We start from the raw sequence: 12,169 nt of genomic DNA on the forward strand, positions 1-12,169 counted from the left end.
CATTGCCCTTCTTTGGGATCGGAATGTAAACTGACCTTTTCCAATCCTGTGGCCACTGTTGAGTTTTCCAAATTTGCTGGCATATTGAGTGTAACACTTTTACTGTGTCATCTTTTAAGATTTTGAATAGCTCTGCTGGAATAGCTTTGCTCCACCAGCTTTGTTGTTGCTCGGACTTCCTAAGGCCCATTTGATTTTACATTCCAGGATGTCTGGCTTGAGGTCAGTGACCACCCCATCATGGTTATCAGGGATGTTAAGCTCTTTCTTGCATAGTTCTTCTGTGTAATCTTGCCACCTCTTCTTAATCTCTTCTGCCTCTGTTAGGTCCCTGCCATTTTGGTTCTGTATCATGTCCATCTTTGCATGAAACATTCCCTTCATATCTCCAATTTTCTTGAAGAGATCTCTGGTCCTCCCTATTCTATTGTTTTATTCTATTTCTTTGCACTGTTCATTTAAGAAAGCATTCTTATCTCTTCTAGCTATTCTCTGGAATTCTTCATTCAATTAGGTGTATCTTTCTCTTTCTCCCTTGCCTTTCGCTTCCCTTCTTTCCTCACCTATTTGTAAAGCTTCCTCAGACAGCCATTTTGCTTTCTTGCATTTCTTTTTCTTTGGGATGGTTTTAGTTGCTACCTCTTGTACAATGTTGCAAACCTCCATTCCTAGTTTTTCAGGCACTCTGTCTATCAGATCTAATTCCTTAAATATATTTGTCACCTCTACTGTATATTCATCTGGAATATGATTTAGGTCATACCTGAGTGACCTAGTGCTTTTCCCTACTTTCTTCAATTTAAGCCTAAATTTTGCAACAAGAAGCTCATGATCTGAGCCACAATCAGCTCCTGGTCTAGTTTTTACTGACTGTATAGAGCTTCTCCATCTTTGGCTGCACAGCACATAGTCAATCTGATTTCTGTGATGACCGTCTGGTGATGTCCATGTGTAGAGTCATCTCTTGGGTTGTTGGAAAAGAGTGTTTGCTATGACCATCGTATTCTCTTGACAAAATTCTACCAGCCTGTGCCCTGCTTCATTTTGTACTCCAAGGCCAAACTTGCCTGTTATTCTGATTATCTTTTGGCTTCCTACTTTAGCATTCCAATCCCCCATGATGATAAGGACATCATTCTTTGGTGTTAATTCTAGAAGGTGTTGTAGGCCTTCATAGAACCGGTCAATTTCAGCCTCTTCAGCACCAGTGGTTGGGGCATAGACTTGGACTACTGTGATGTTGAATGGTTTGCCTCGGATTTGAACTGAGATCATTCTGTCATTTTGGAGATTGTATCCCAGTACTGTCTTTCCTACTCTTTTATTGACTATGAAGGCTACTCCATTTCTTCTGAGGGATTCTTGCCCGCACTAGTATACCTGATGGTCATGTGAATTAAATTCACCCATTCCTGTCCATTTTAGTTCACTCATTCCTAAGATGTCAGTGTTCAGTCTTGTCATCTCTTGTTTGACCATGTCCAGCTTGCCTTGATTCATAGATCTTACATTCCAATTTCCTATGGCGTATAGTTCTTTACAGCATCGGACTCTCCTTTCACCACCAGATACATCTGCAACTGAGTGTCCTTTCGGCTTTGACTCAGTTGCTTCATTCTTTCTGGCGCTACTAGTACTAGCCCTCTGCTCTTCCCCAGTAGCATATTGGACACCTTCCAACCTGAGGGGCTCATCTTCCAGCATCATATCTGTTAGCCTTTTGGTACTGTCCATGGGTTTTTCATGGTAAAAATACTGGAGTGGGTTGCCATTTCCTTCTCCAGTGAATCACGTTTTGTCAGAGCTCTCTGCTATGATCTGTCTGTTTTGGGTGGCCCTGCACGGCGTGGCTCATAGCTTCATTGAGCTACACAAGCCCCTTCGCCATGACAAGACAGTGATCCATGAAGGGGAACCAGAACCTTGCCATCCACCAAATTATCAGTGGTTGGGGGAAAGGGAGAGCAAGTTGAAGAAGAGTCATGGCCATCCAGGTAACCCAATGTGGGTACCAGGCTTGAGGTTCATATCCCAAATCTTAAAGAAGTCACCCTTAGAAGTCTTGGATCCATCCGACTGAAATCAATTAAATGTGTGCATCACCACAAACCCAGACAAAAACCATGTCACTCCTACTACTCCTACAAGGACCTTCTGGGAGAAGTCTTCTAATCCTAATCCTACTCTACTCTCACCAAACATATTGGGGGACCCTGGAAACTTCTCCCTAGCTAACCTACTAATAATTCCCACACATATCAAACTAGAATATTTTCTCTTTGCCTATGCCATCCTACGACCAATCTGAAACAAACTCGGAGACATACTAGCATTCCTCTTTTGCATTTTTATTCTTCTTCTCATCCCAACCCTCCACCTATCAAAACAACAAGCCATAAACTTTCGACCAATATCTCAACTCTTATTCTGACTAATGACCACAAATATACTCATTCTAACATGATTCGGAGGACAGCCAGTCAAAAACCCACTTATTATCATTGGACAAGCTGCCTCTACCAAGTACTTTACCCTATGTTTGTTTTTTCATTTATTTTATGAATTTGTAACTTGCCAATCTATATATAAATATTTCCTGCTCAGCTTAAAACATCCAAGGAATTCCAGCTGTGGTCTGAATGAGTGTATCCTTTCTCTTACTTTTTTTTTTTTTTTTTAGAAGTTGTCCATTTGCTTCTGTGCTTCTGTGGCTTTTTTAAGAGCCTGTAACTCTCCACAGCATCCTTTTCCCTCCCACTGTCATATCTTATTTGCACAAATATTTCACTCACCTTATCAGTGACTGGCAAATCCTGTTGTATATGTGCCCTACAAACCAGGCCTTAAATTTGGTGGCAGAGACAGCTGCACTAATTTAGCGGAAGGGGGCTGCAGAAGGGGACATGAAGAAATCCATAAAGTGTTTGGCTGACATTTGGGGAAAGAGATTGGATGCTTTCTTGTTAACCTTTAGAGCAGCGCATTGCATAAATTGTGACAGTGCTCCCAGATTAAATGGGATAGTGTTCAGATATTGGAGAGCTCTGTTTTCGATTTATCACTCCAGCAAATGGATTTGACTCTAAAATATGGCAATATATTCTTTAAAGAAAGACATTTATCTGATATGGAAAAGTAGGCACTTATACAGTGCAGGATATGGGCATTTGAATGCAGTGTCAATCCAAGTGTATTAAAGATGTATAACCTAACTATATCAGAGATCCATCAGTTGCTTATGATCACACCATGTTGTTCCTTTGTAAACATCCAATTAAAATTAACAGATTTCCCTTAACATTTTTATTAGCATTATTTTTGCAGCTGTTCAGGGGTAGCTGGTATCATTTTTATCCTTTTCACCTTCTGCCCAAAGAATGTTACAGTGGGTTTTACCAATATTGTGGTAATGTTAATGATATGCAAACAGCATTTGTAAAGATCATAATTAAGAGCTTGTACTAATTGCATTTTGGCTTGGAAGCATTCACTTGGATCAGCCAAGATATCTAAAAGCAGAAGACTTGAGGAAAAATGCCGCATGAGTATATGCAGATTCCTGGTTTGGTCTAACTCACAATATATTCCTGAATACTATAGTACAAAATAGAGCTTACTAGCGAGTAAGTGTGCCTAAAATTATGCACCTAATGGACCTCTCATTTTACTCCAAGTAACAGTGCAAGATGGGGGTATTTACCGGTAAAAATCAGTAGGCTGGAGGGATGGTCCAATCTTTTCCCATAAATCCGTGCTTTCCCGTAAATCCCTCAGGTCATTTCTTCTCCAGCCATTCTCCAAAACCAAACTGAACCCTGTTGTGCGGCGGGAGATCTGCAAAGCATTTTCAAAGGGAAATTGGTGGCCACAGGAAGGATCAAGCAGGCCTTTCTCATGTCTTTTAAGGATTGCCCACTTTGTGTTATCGTCGCTGACACATTTGGAATTGTGTGGCTTTAGTCCTGAGATAAGTGAATGGAAGGAAGCTCATGGAAGGAAGATAGCAAGTTGACCGTCCTTTCATCCTCTCGGTCATCTTGTCTGTCCCTCAAAAAGTCTGAACAACTTGGGGTGGAGTGAGGAAGAGAGTTAACAAGGATGATCTCAAAACCCAAATTGGGAATTATCCCAAATCGACCCCAGAAACCCCTGTACCCCACTCGTGTAGTTCAGAAAGTCTTCCCAGCCCTCCAGAGAGGTGTTTCGTGGGCAGACAAGGATGGGGAATGACTGTTCTTCTGCAAACTTCCACTGACTTATTGCAGAATCCAAGGAAATACCTAGTCTGGGAAATTCTTTGTTGGTTGCACAGCCTAGCAGAAATTCTATGCCTACTTACTTAGAGGAAACCATTATCACACTAAACAAGCCTTACTTCCAAGATAACCAAGTGTACTGTTATATAGAAGTGTGGCACATTGATTTTAATGAGATCTGCTTTCTACGAATGTGTTCAGAATCAGATGGTTAAAAATCTAGAATGGCAATCCTGTGCTCCCTTACCTAGTAGAAAGTCTCACTGAGTACAACTGGATGTGCTTTAGAGTACACAAGCATACTCTTAGCGTGCAAATCTTGCTTCTAAGTGATGGAAGGAGACATTCTATTTTCCAGTTGTAGGACCACACTTACTATGATCTTCTCATTACAACTTCTGATAGTGTTTCTCTCTCTCACACACACACACACAATATATTCAAATATTCAAATCTAAATATTTGAATCTAACTAAATTGATTAGTTAGATTCAAATGTGTGTGTGTGTGTGTGTGTGTGCGAGAGAGAGACAGACAGACAGACAGACAGACAGACGTGTGTGTGTCCGCACATGCAATTTGATTAGATTGGAATATTTTTGAGAGTTCAGTCTCCCCATATTTCAGATCAAGTATCTAAAAAGAGTGAAAATGTCTGGATCCACTGGCACCAATGGAGGCTTTATTTTCTTAACACTTTGTGCATGGGGAGAACATTTTGGGGGTTCAGGAAAACTATCAGCTAGGATAGGAAAACTTACCTCCAAATCAGGACCCTACATGTTCTGATTTTTTTACTTACAAGAAAAAATGAAAAACAGTATATCACTTATTGTTTAGCTCTAGGAAGTTTTTTGATGCGAATAGAGCTGGTTCCTTAGAAGATTGCAGCCTGGGAGCACTGCTCTGCAGAGGTTAAATTAAGAAGATAAGGAGGAAGAAATGGATGATTTTGCTGTTGCAGCACGAGTGTTTCCATATTTAATCTATATTTATTGTGCAGAACTGTTTTGGTGATGGTGAGTAATAACCGCACATCGGGCCAGAGCGACCTTTAAAAGCCCTGAGTCATTACTGCGGGCAATTTAGCCTGATGTCAACAGATGGTCTTGCATTTGGAGTTGACTGGAATAAATCAGTTTGTAAAGACATTGTGAAAACAGTTGTGAGCACTGCATTTCTGGACTCATTCCACATAAAACAGTATTAGGTGAAAGAAGATCTGTGTTTTCCTGAGTTCACCTGGGAAATGGAACAAAAAATGGTATCTGAATTGTAGGTTAATTAAGTCCCACCAGTGTTTCTTGTCCGGTTTTCTCTTTTCTCTGTTGTGTGTTCCCTTCAGCATTCTATTGCACAGAAGAAATTTTTTTGTCACCTGTTCATTCAGAATATTATCTACTACTTCAGGAGCAACAAATAAAAATGGACTCTGTAAATTGTGCGTGTGTTTGCCCTGTCAAAATGTGTCTCGTATGTGCAAGTGCATGTTTGTATGCTTATGTATGAAATAGAGAAAGAGTTGGGCCGATTCACTGGTGTAATTGAAACTATCAAAGCCCACTCCTATGTGAGTTTAGTTTTTAAAAAAAATGACAGGGCATGCTGGGAGTTGTAGGCCTTTTTGCTGTCTAAATTTGCATGGGATCGTGTCCTTTGGGCACCATCCAAACAAAAAGGATTGTGGGCATCGAACGGAGGGTTGGAGGAGAGTGGCAGCAAGCATTGTCGTCGTGCTTTCTTCACCCTCCAAAACATGCATAGAGCTGATTTTAGTCATTGGAATGTTCCACTCCTGCTCATGGGGGGGGGGGTGAGGCTGAGGAAGGGTTGCTGTTCCTCATATGCCAGAGGAGCCTCATTCCTCCACCACTGCCCCCTGGAATGGCCTCCCCCTGCACCACTTCCAAAGTTGCACTTGTGATTTCAGAGCTGCTGCAGGCATGGAAACAGGCATGACAACTTTAAGGACAGAGGTGGGCGCTCTGAATTTGGTGCTCTAGCTCCCACCTCAGAGTGCTTTTCCAGGCCTGGAACTGGGCTTTGGATTTTCTCACGGCTTTCCAGACAGTGCCCAGTGCCCATAGGACTCTCTTCTTCAGGTATTTCCAACGAATCTGGCACATGTACCGGCCAATAAGAAAACCTGAGTTTTGTATTCCTCCCCCACGAATTACTTTAATGGTTAAGCTATTAACAGAGAAGAGTAGAAGCTGAAATTTGGTACACACACAATCCAACATATCATACTTACTAAAAAAAGAAAAGAAATTGGAAAGGGGTACATTTGCAGGGCTGCCACAGAAATGAAACTAGAAATGTTTATGCACCTAGCTCAAGACACATTGCTTTCTAGGGAAGACTGGTAATACGCTGTTTTCACCTGACAATGCAAACCCATGACATGGTGTTTAAGTCAGCAACTAGCATTTCGGCACAAAGCAAGAGAAACAAGGCATGGGGATATTGAAATACAAGGCACCTCTTGCCCTATTACACCCAGCACTCTGTGATAACAAGGCACTTCAGCGAGCAGCATGCATGCATACTTGTTTGGTTGTATGCATATATGTCTGTGCATGTGCACATAAATGCAGGTGCCTGTACACATGTTGTGATAGATATGCATCCATATAGGAATGCTGGAAAATGGTGATGGATCGGAATAGATTTCAGATAGAGGCTTATTTCCTCCTTTTTTCAGAGAATATTCTTGTGGTCACATCATTCTATATACAGCTTGGTTTTCTGTTCTTTTCTCCCATCTCCTTTTCCTTGTGCAGGATGAGTCTTCAATAGTAAGATTGTAGGATGGAAATGTTCAGACACTTCATAACAGAACAACACTATTGAATAGCACCCCATTCACCGGTCACTTCTGAATTTCAGACATGCATTTGTGAAAAATAAAATAAAATAAATACTGAAATTTATCACACTTTCGATATATCCTGTATAGGGAGTGAAAAAAATTGCATGTAGAGATAAAATTCTTACAGGAAACTGATTTGAGGCAGGCCATTGATATAGAGCACTTTACCTAGGAGAACAGAAAAAGGTCTTTGGGTTTGTCTGAATGTTTGTCTATCTAGTCCAGCTTTCTCCAACACAGTGCTCTCCAGATCTTTTAGACATCAAACTTGCAGTATTTTTGACAGTCATGCCGGCAGGCACTGCTAGAAATGGAAGGCAAAGACATCTGGAGGGCCCCAGGTTAGGGAAGGCTGATGTAGTCCAATTGTCTATTACTGTGCCTGCCAGTGGCTCTCCAGCATCTTGGTGGAGATGGCTCACATCTGGTCCTTTTAAACAGAGATGCCACAGAACCTGGTGTGGCATATGGTTTCATAAAGTTGGGCATCAAAGGTCATGTGATAATAGCTAGCCAAAGCTCCTGCTAGAACATCCGGAATACCTTCCTACAGCATCCCTTTAATAAGCAAAGGGGCTTAGCTCTGAGTAGACCTGCACAAGATTACCAGTCCTTACAAGAAGGGAAGGTGTGCTAATGTAGCAGAGCCTGCTGTTGCCTCATCAGATTTGTGTGCGGTTTAGCAAGTTGATGCTCTGGGTAGGATTGCTTGATCGTACAAGCCACTCCACTGCAGGTGCTCAGAATATCACTGGGGCTGAAGAGCAGCATTGCTGGAGGTAAATAATTCTATCGTGGCACTTGTAATGGGAGGAAGAAGAAGTCTACAAGATGGACAGAGTACATCTAAATTGTGGGGACTCTAGGAAATGATGAAAGAACATGAAATTCTGTGGTCTGACTAAACAGTTGCTGACTCAACTACCAGAAAGATGATGAATTATGTCTGTGAAATGAAGTAAAGTTTGCTGTGAAGCAGCCACATGGATAGAGCTAGCAGCTAGGTGAGTGTTATGTGGAATTAGATTTGTACTAGCAAGCGTGCTATTACACAGGATCTGTAGTGCTTCCCATGACAACACAGACATTATCTTGCTGAATTGATAAGTACAATTGTGACCAAAAGAAGTCCTGGTTGGGGAATGCTGGGAGTTGTAGGGGCTCCTTCCATCTATACATGCATAGGCTTCGCCCTTGATGCTTCAGTTGAATGTTCACATGTGGGGAAAGTCCCACTGAAGTGAAAGGAACTTGCTTCTCAATAGACATGAATTGGAATATTCTTTTAATCAATATGAACTCAGATGTGGAAGGGGATGTCAACTGCATAAAATGTGGACAAGAGATGGTCGAGAGAATGGTTAGACCAAAATAGAGAAGACTCTCCTGACAAACATCCACTTGGCTGCGTTCATATGGTGTCACAGCAATCACTGAGTCTCCTCATGACTAAATGGTTAAAATTAAAGAACTCTGTAGGTGCCTACAAATCAACTAGCTTTCGGGATTCGGTTTCAGACTGCACATGCTCTTGGTTAGGGTTGTTTAGCAAACGGACCCGTTTTATATTTCCCTGACTAATACGTGAATCAGAATACAGTTACGCCTTTAATGAAGGCATTGAGGTAATAATCTTTTGCTTGTTCCCAGCTTCTGGTACATGGACTTTCCATTACTGGAGATGCATCAAGTCCACGGGCAGCCATCCACTGAGCTGTTCCTCTGAAAATTGCAGAGTGCAATTTTGCCTACTTCACTATTACAATATCCATCACCTTTCTAGCCAGCCGCCTCTCCATTTCCCTGAAAATCCTGTTTAATTTAGGAAGTGTTAGTTGGAGAAAATAGGTGTTGCCTGCTTTTCTCATACCATCATGCTGTTACTGAGGGTTTCCATGGATTGCCTAAGTATAAGAGAATGATTACGTAATAAAATAGCCTGTGCACATAATTTTACATACATAATTTTTGGAAGAAAAATCAAGGAGGACTAATTATTCCATCTCTAAGAAGAGTTATATCAGAAGTGTGCCTTTTGATAACAACTGATCTACAGAACTTTCCATTCTAAGCCCTTTAATCTGTGTGTCCCTACAGGAAATAAAGTATGCCACTGAAGAAGAGGCAACTGTATTTTTTAGTGTACTCATTGTTTTTGGCCTGCATACCACTTCCTTCTTTTCTGTTCACTGGAGATCTGTATTAAAAATCCTTTCATAACATGATTTCGTTTGTAGTGATTATGTAGAGATTTCCCGGACGAATGTGGAAGCGCTTGCTTGGATGAAACATTAGAGAACTTTTGAAGGCAGCAGAATGAGCTTATGCAAGGTGAAGAACTTTTCCTGGTGAGATGGCAGTGGAGATAGTAGCCCTTACAGCAATGCCCTGCCTTTTCCCACCAGTTCAATTTCAAGACAAATTTGGAGGTTCCAGCTTGGGCAAAGACACCTAAGCAGGTAAAATGGGGTTTGATAATATTCTTCTTTAGGATGGTTCTGCTCTTGCTTAGTTCTGCTTATAATGCTTCGAAAATGCAGGCCAGTTCTCACAAATGTTTTTACCTTGTACAACTCTGACAAGCTGATTGTCCAAGAAATTTTAGTCCTGTGAATACTCTGATGTGAGGCAATCATAGTTTAGCATATCCTGGAAAGATCTCCAGTAACTGATTAGGCCATGCTGTGGTGAGTATCACTCTGACACATGTTGGGCAACTCCAGATGTTGTGTCTATATCCCATAAACACACACACAAACACACACACAGATAAGCCCTTATTTGAACTCTGTAGTACACTGTGAGTACTCAAAAGCAAACAACCCAAGAACAGGGATTACGGCTCATCTTGCTTTCTGCTCATCTTATTAAGACTGAGTTATGCATCCTGGAGGCAGGAGTACTAGATATTGTATAAGGTAAGTAAGACCAGTTAAACATTTACAGGACCAACAAAGTACAATTAAATCAAAAGTACTGGAGAAGACAAAAAATGATTTGTCTCATTCTTAACCTTAAAAAATCATTGGTACACATTTGTGTTAGCTTCTCCTCTGCCTCGTAAAGTTTGTCATTAATATTAACTGCATTAGCTTCCTGTCATTAATATTAGCTGCATTTTATTGCTGTGATTTCATTTTACCATGAGAAAAGGGGAACACATTATCCACATCATGGGTGAATTTTGAAGGACCCCCCTCCAATAAAACAATTAGTGAAAACATTTTTTTAGAAGTTTTAGATCAGAAGTTGCTCAGTCCTAGAATTTATGCATCATGGGTTCGATCTCAATTTAGGCATGTTAGAACAGACCCATTGAAAGAAATAACACTTCAGTTACTCATGACTAACTTATCCCATTGATTTTAGTAGGTTTAGTCTAAGCATAACTTTTGGATTCAGCTCTATGACTTTTCAAACCTCTTTGTTCATGTATAAATTCCAGATGTTAAATTATAAACTCAAGCACCAAAAAGCTGTACAAAAGGTCAAAGTGTTTACCAAATACTTATGTTCCCTCGTATTAGTCATATTGCTAGCTTATCCTTTGTTTACCCAACTCATTAAGCATGACCAGACAGTTAATGTTTGTTGGTTATGAAATTTCATATTAAAATGGGTTTCTTAATTATTCAATACGGTCTGCTTCAGATTCTATTGAGTACAGTCTTAGAAAGTCATTTAATTTTGTGTTCTGTCTTAAGATGTGTAACCTTCTAATCAGTTATGCATATTTTCCACAGTATAAACTATCAGTTTAATTAGTTGCCAAAGTGTTTCCAGGACCAATTCAAGAAGCTGGCTTGTGACTTGCATCTTTAATGAGTGTAGGCCTTGTTACCTTGGGGATGGGAAGGTATTTGCTTCCATGTGGTTCACCCTAACTCCCCAAATTTCTTTGACAGGCCCTGTGTGTCAGCTATCCATCTGTCAGTGCTTGGAGGGATGTGATTGCAGAGAATCACAGAATAGTGCCTCTGCGTAGTCCTCCGCAAAGAGAACCTGCTTAGCAAAGCTTTGTGAGGAAGGAAGTCAGAACCATTGATTTTTAGTTTTGGAGAGACTGGAGCTAGTTATGAAAGTGGACTGTTGGCTGCATGGCCATTTGACACACAGTTGCGATGGCTTCTCAGAAACCACAGTATGGCCTGGATTCTCACCCTAGGGAACAAGAATCGATGTAGGGCCTTCTGATGTTCCACTCTGTGCATCTGCTACAGAAAAGACTGGTGACTTCTCTTTCAAGGATGGAAAGGGGGTGTTCTGGTGGGTGTGGAGGAGGCAGAAGAAGCTGGATTCACAAGCATGTCTCCTGACCATTGTCTTCATCTGAGGGTAGATCCTTGGAGCTCAGTGTCCCATCAGGTAGTAAAGAACAAAATCAGAGGAGCAGGAGACTGTACAAGCAGGGTGTTGGACACAGAAAGTCTTCTCTCTATGAGAGAATAGTCCATAGGACTGGATTCTTATGTAGGCTTTTCACAATGAATTTGAAGAAAGCCCAAGTCGTTTATGTATTAGAAATGTTTTCCAGCATACCGTTAGCCTTGGAACAAAAACCAAAATATGTCACAATATATTACAGTAAAGTCCTAGATCCACATCACAATAAACAATGATCCAAAGCAAAAGCAAACAAAAGAAAACGATACAGAAACCACCAGCAGCAGCAAATCTAACACACAAACAAAAAGTGGACAAACTGAACAAACCAGCATGGCAGTTTAATATACTTGGGCAGGTAAGTAACTTTTGAAGTGGCGTTGACATGATGGCAGTGTTGGTCCCAGTGGAATGTCAGTGTGGAGAGTATTCCAGAGCTGACCCATCACCATATGAAGGCCTTATGCCTAGCTTCTCTACAATAAGTTGATTTCAAAGGGAGAAGTGGGGTTTAAATAAGAGCTTTGATCTCTAATGAAATAAATACAGTGGATGAGAAACCCAAGGTTTAATGTAAAGGGGGCAAGAACGATACAACAAGTAATGTTCACCCTGTGTACTGCTTTGTTTATTCTTGCTTTATCTAAGCAGTTGTGCA

Source organism: Varanus komodoensis, unplaced genomic scaffold (assembly GCF_004798865.1).
Source record: "Varanus komodoensis strain SLA01 unplaced genomic scaffold, ASM479886v1 scaffold13_3, whole genome shotgun sequence".
NCBI lineage: Eukaryota > Metazoa > Chordata > Lepidosauria > Squamata > Varanidae > Varanus > Varanus komodoensis.